Source organism: Gossypium hirsutum, chromosome D12, assembly GCF_007990345.1.
Source record: "Gossypium hirsutum isolate 1008001.06 chromosome D12, Gossypium_hirsutum_v2.1, whole genome shotgun sequence".
NCBI lineage: Eukaryota > Viridiplantae > Streptophyta > Magnoliopsida > Malvales > Malvaceae > Gossypium > Gossypium hirsutum.
The window spans coordinates 31,692,501-31,699,518 of NC_053448.1; the positions used below are offsets into that span (position 1 = coordinate 31,692,501).

The following is a 7,018-nucleotide window of genomic DNA, read 5'->3' on the forward strand; positions in this document are numbered from 1 at the left end:
ATAAATAATTTCTTGCACAGTCCTTCTGGGTATGATAACTCGAGATTTACTTGTCACTTTATTACTTGTTACGATTGTGTACACTTGCACATTTCCATCGTTCCGAGTTTTTGGCGCCGTTGCCGGGGACTATTTTAAAAGTCATTATTTGTGAATTTGTTAATTTTGCATTTTGGTTTATTTTCTATTCAATTTTAACTTCATTAATTTTTTTGTGTTTGTTTCAGGTGTTTATGAGTATTCATCAAATCATCGATTTACTCCCTATAGACCCTGAGATTGGAAGAACTTTTCGACAATGAAGGAGACAAGCAAGTTAGATAAGGACCGAAGAGATGAACTACAAAAAATAAGAAAACGGAGCAAACCCTGCTCAAAATCCTATCCTTATTGCTAATGATAGGAATAGAGCTCTAAGACAGCATGTTGTGCTAGTGTTTCATGATCTTAATCTGGGTATTAGGAGACCCAAAATCGAGGCACAACAATTCAAGCTGAAGCCAATCATGTTCCAGATGCTTCAGACAGTGGGCCAATTTAGGGGAATGCCTACAAGGATAATCGCCTTCACTTAAGACTGTTTAGGGAGGTGAGCAATTCTTTCAAGCTAGCCGGAGCACTCGAAGGTGCACTATGATTAAAATAGTTCTCATATTCGCTAAGGGACAAAGGTCGAGTCTAGTTGAACTCATTGCCACCAAATTCCATTTCTACATGGCAAGAGTTAGCATAAATATTCCTCATGAAGTATTTCTCGCCTAGCAATAATGCTAAGTTGAGGAACGAGATCATTACTTTCCAACAAATGGATGATAAGCCCTTGTATGAGCCATGGGAAAGGTACAAAGAATTATTACAGAAGTGCCCTTATCACGGAATCCCTCATTGCATCCAACTTGAGATATTCTATGATGGTCTTAATACTCACATGAGGATGGGAGTGGATGCTTCTGCTAACGGTGCTCTCTTTTCTATGTTTTATAACGAGGCTTATGAAATCATTGAGAGGATTGCCAGTAGCAATTATCAATGGTCAACCAATCGAGCAGCTTCAGGAAGATGAGTCACTGGAATACATGAAACGGATGCTCTCACTTCACTTGCATCTTAGGTATCTTCGATTTCTTCGATGCTTAAAAATTTTACCATCAATGGGTTCAATAATTTTACAGCTCAGCCACCTAATCAATTTGAAAGTATAGCATCTGTTTATTGTAGGGAAGGACATTTGTTCGAAGAATATTCATCAAACCCAGAATCCATGTATTACATGGGTAATCAGAACCAAAACTGAGGAAGGCAAGGACTGCAATCCAATTTTTATAACCCATCTTGGGGAAACCACCCTAATTTCTCTTGGAGTAACCAAGGGGCTGGAACCAGTAACACTTATGCCCAACCTCGACCGACCCAGCCACCTATTTTTACCCAACAAGTTCAGAAGCAACCTCAAGCTAAATCTCCCAATGGCTTAGAAAACCTGTTGAAGGCATACAAAGCCAAAAATGATGCCTTAATCCAAAGCTCAGCAGCCACAATGAAAAACTTAGAAAACCAAATGGGCCAACTTGCCACTGAACTCAAAAACCATCCATAAGGTGCTTTGCCTATTGATACGGAGAATCTGAGAAATCTGGGGAAAGAGCATTGTAAAGCGTTGACATTGAAGAGTGAAAAGAAATTAAAGCTCAACACTATTGAAGTTGAAGAAGAGCCAACTCATGCTCAAGATCTAGTGGAAGTTCAACCAAATGCTGAAATCCTGGTTTCATCGAAACCAGAATCTGCAAAATCCACTAAGGTAATTTCTGAACTAGTCAATTCTGATAAACTAAAAACTTCGTTAGATGCAGAATTGCCACAGAAGATGAATGAACCAATTCAAGTAAAGAATCCTCCACCACCTACCCTCAAAGACTTTAGAAGCTAAAGCAAGAAATCGAGTTTAAAAAGTTTTTAGACGTACTCAACCAACTTCATATCAACATTCTGTTGGTAGAAGCAATTGAAAAAATGCTTAATTACGTCAAATTCATGAAGGATATCATGTCCAAGAAATAGAGAATTGGAGAATTTGAAACGGTAGCCCTGACAATGGAATGCAGTGCATATCTTCAAGTCAAACTACCCTTAAAGTTGAAAGATCCTGGATGTTTTACCATACCTTGAAACATTGGAGCAACTTATTGTGTTAAGACACTATATGATTTGGGTGCAAGCATTAACTTGATGCCCATGTCCATATTTAAAAAATTGGGCATAGGTGAAGTTAGACCTATTACAGTTACACTTCAATTACCAAACTGATCCTTAGCACATCCAGAAGGAAAAGTCAAGGATGTATTGGTACGTGTAGATAAATTTATTTTCCCTACTGACTTTGTTATTCTAGAATTTAAAGCAAATAAAGAGGTGTCAATCATCCTAGGAAGGACTTTCCTAGCAACTGGAAGGACCTTTATTGATGTGCAGAAGGGCGAGCTTACTATTCGTGTTCAGGACAATCAAGTAACATTTAATGTTTTCAAGTCTATGTGATTTCCTGAAACAGTTGATGATTATTCTACAGTATCAGATTTAGAGGAATTAGTAGTCATGGAAAGGGAACTCAACTACATTGAGTACCCATCGGAGCAAATTTTGACATCAGACCCTCCAACTGATGAAGAGGAGTAGGAATACTTAGCTTTGCTAGAAGCTAATAAAAGGGGATTTAATCCGCAATCCGGCTTTGAATCTTTGGAGTTAGAAAGTAGAGATTACAACCAGTTGAAAGCATCAATTGAGGAGCCACCTAAATTAGAACTGAAGGTGTTTCCCTCACATTTAAAATATGTTTATTTAGGTAACGCTTCTACTTTGCCTATGATTGTTTCAGTGGAATTGACCGAAGAGCAAGAAGAGACACTCATCCTAGTGTTGAAACAATTCAAGAAGGCTATCAGATGGACCATAGCCAGTTTTTGTGGCATTAGTTCGTCTGTATGGATGCACAAGATCATCCTAGAAGATGGTGAGAAAGGGACGATAGATGGACAATAAAGACTGAAACCCATCATGTATGACGTGGTAAAGAAAGAAATCATTAAGTGGTTAGATGCAGGTATAGTTTACCCCATCTCAAAAAGTTGACGGACAAGTCTGGTCTAGTGCGTGCCAAAGAAAGGAGGTATTACGGTCATTGAGAATGAGAATAATGAGTTAATACCGACTAGAACGATTACGGGATAGAGAATTTGCATTGATTTTCAAAAGCTGAACAAGGCGACTAGGAAAGATCACTTTCCTTTACCATTCTTGGACCAGATGCTGGATAAACTCACAGCGAGACTATTACTATTTTCTCGATGGATACTCGGGGTATAATCAAATTACAGTAGCACCAGAAGATCAACATAAGACAACATTCTCATGCTTGTACGATACATTTGCATTTAGACGCATGTCATTTTGTTTATGTAATACATCTGCTACATTTCAAAGATGTATGATGTCTATTTTTACTGACATGGTTGAGAAGTATTTTGAAATCTTTATGGATGATTTTTCAATGTTCGGAGATACATATGATGATTGCCTAGCCAATCTAGCTAAGGTACTAAGGCGATGCAAAGAAACAAACCTCATACTTAACTGGGAAAAGTGACATTTCATGGTACGAGAAGGTATTGTTCTAGGGCATCGGATAGCGAGACATGGAATCGAGGTAGATAAAGCAAGGGTAGATGTTATTGAGAAATTCCCACCTCCAACATCTGTAAAAGTGTTAGGAGCTTTTTGGGCCACGCCAGTTTCTATCGGACATTTATCAAGGACTTTTCAAAAATTGCTAAACCCTTATAGAAATTATTGGAGAAAGACACGATGTTCAAATTTGATGAGGAGTGCTTAAGAGCTTTCAATGATTTGAAGATTCGGTTAGTTTTGGCACCCATCATCATCACACGGGACTGGGATTTTCCATTTGAACTGATGTGTGACACAAGTGACTTCGCGATAGGAGCTGTGATGGGCCAACGAAGGAACAAAGTTTTTCATCCCATCTACTATGCAAGTTTGACTTTGACGGGAGTTCAATTGAATTATAAAGTAACAAAGAAATAGTTACTTGCTATTGTGTTTCCTTTTGACAAGTTTTGATCTTATCTTGTAGGTACCAAAGTAACAGTCTACACGAATCATTCGGCAATTAAGTATTACTTGTCAAGAAAGACGCTAAGCCAAGATTGATCCGATGGTTACTTCTACTCCAAGAGTTTGATCTAGAAATTCAAGACTAAAAAGTGGTAGAAAACCAAGTAGTAACCACTTGTCCAGATTGGAGCTGCAATACGGGAATTCTCCAGTTATGCCCATTCAGGAGACATTCCCAGATGAACAAATATTTAAGGTAAATCATGTCTGTAATACCCCTTGGTTTGCTGATATTGCTAACTATTTAGCTTGTGGTTTGATGTTGAATGATAAGACATATCATCAAAAGAAAAAGTTTCTTCACGATGTGAAGTACTATTTCTGGGAAGAGCCATATTTGTTTAAAAAAGTGTGCATATCAAGTGATTAGGAGATGGGTGGCAGAAGATGAAGTACATAAGACTCTATATCATTTCCATACAACTCAAAGTGGGGGACACTTTGGAGGTACACGTACTACGGCCAAAGTATTGCAAGTCGGATTCTTTTGGCCAACGCTATTCAAAGACGCGTATGCTTATGTAAAGAGTTGTGATCCATGCCAAAGGGTTGGAAATGTCACCAATAGAAATGAGATGCCCTGGACAAACATCGTTGAGGTAGAATTATTTGAAGTTTAGGGTATTGACTTTCTCAGTCCTATCCCTCTATCTTTTGGTCACGAGTACATATTGGTAGCAGTAGACTACGTGTCTAAATGAGTTGAGGCCGAGGCATATCCGACAAACAATGCTAAGGTTGTGATGAAGTTTTTGCAGAAGCATGTGTTCACAAGGTTTGGAACCCCGAGAGCTATCATTAGTGATGAAAGGTCCCATTTTGTGAACAAATGGTTGAAAAGGTTACTCGACAAACATGGAGTGAAGAACAAGGTTGCCACAGCTTACCATCCGCAGACGAATGGGCAAGCTAAACTGGCGAACAAAGAGATAAAAGGCATACTCAAGAAGGTAGTTTGCCCGAATCGATGAGTTTGGTCCAAAAGACTGGACGATGCTTTATGGGCTTACAAGACAACATACAAGACACCTTTAGGGATGTCACCCTATAGGTTTGTTTTTGGGAAAGCATGTCATCTACCCTTGGAGTTAGGACAGAAAGCTTACTGGGCTCTCCAACAACTCAACTTGGATCTTAAGCTTGCTAAAGAGAAACAGATGCTTCAGCTCAATGAGTTAGAAGAGTTCCGAATGTTCTCATACGAGAATGCCAAACTAATCAAGGAAAGACTTAGCATGACAAGCACATTCAAGTTCGAGAATTTGAAGCAGGTAGCAAGTCTTGTTATTCAATTCCATATTAAGGTTCTTTCCTGGTAATTTGGAATCACGTTGGTCTGGTCCATTTATAATTTACCAAGTCTTTCCATATGGAGTTGTCCAACTTCAAGGTAAGGGAGGTAATTTTTGAGTCAATGCTCAACGCTTAAAACATTACTGGGGGGATAAAATTGACCAGGATATACTCTCGTTCATTTTATCAGATATTTAATTTTCTTGTTTTTCGTTTTAAATAAATGCTTTTAGTAAATTTTCGAGATTAGTATGTTGAAATAATTTTTTTTCTAAGAGATTGGAACTTAACTGGGACCGCTTGTGGCCCTTCCAATCTTTCCTGGGAATTGATTTAAACATAATCTTCCGAGAAATTATTCCCTAAATAGCAAAATAAATTTTTAGTTTTTCAAATAAAACGGTCAATTTTGATTAAAGTCTTAATTGCAACTGAATTTCAAAATTTCTTTAAGTCTAGGTACTTAATTGAATTATTTTCAAAATTTGGTTGCTCTTTTTGTAAATATTAAAAATTAGATGTCTCTTTTTGTGGATATTTTCAAACACATCTAAAATAAATGTTTTTAATTTTATTTTAATAAATAAGATGATAATAACTAGTATATAAATATATTTATTATAATATATATTAATTATTATCAATTTCGCATAGAATTAGGATTTATTTAAATTTGATCATATTTTAATTAATAGTTTTTATTTCAATAAATTAATTGTAAATAATAATTTAATATGCATTATATTATTTATTAATTGTTATTAACTTTGTGTAGAATTAGAACTTAGAATATTTTTTTATTAATTTGTTCTAAGAATTCTAATTGAACTCCTACCCTCTTCACTATAAATTCCACCCACCTTCTCCACTTTTTCATGTCACCTTAACTGAACCACACCAACATCTACCATCAGCACCAACAGCCCTAACATACGCTAGTTGCTACTTCTAGGTGCAGCCTGCAATCGCCAACAACCCAGCAACCTGCTTCCTATTGCTGCACCAGCCCGACGCCCCTGCCTACTTGCACACACTGCTGCTGCCACTCATGCCAGGTGCTGCTACTCCTTCTCACATCTGTTCGTGCACCCCGTAAGTCACCAGCCTCTATGCGGCACACTCATGCTCTATTACTCGTGCCAACAACCCACATTTAACCAATAACCCTTCCAACCATCCCTCAATTCAATTCTTTTGCTTCAAATTTTATTTTTTTTTAATTATTAATTTTTATACAAAGGTGGTACGAAATTTATTTTCCTCCTAAATTTTCAATTTTATTTAATTTATTGAATTATTAATATTTTATGCAAATTGAATCTTTGAGAAAAATTTGTTTCCATCTTATGTTCAGGTTAATCATGCCTCACAAAAAGAACTCCTGCCTCTGTCCAAATTAACGAATCACAAAACAAATTTCACTGTGAAGAAGCCAAAGCGAGATACGAAAGCTTCTTCAGGAATTAAAAAATGCACCATGAAAAAGACTTTACACTGAAAGAAAGCAACGATATCGATTTCATGGCGTGAT

At 37.1% G+C, this 7,018-nt stretch overlaps 1 non-coding gene across 1 annotated transcript; it reads right to left on the reverse strand.

Moving 5' to 3' along the window:
- Positions 1-772: 772 nt before the first annotated feature.
- LOC121224839 (small nucleolar RNA R71) lies at positions 773-879 on the reverse strand. Its single transcript, XR_005922581.1, has one exon. It is a non-coding gene; the product is annotated as a small nucleolar RNA R71 (small nucleolar RNA).
- Positions 880-7,018: the final 6,139 nt, after the last annotated feature.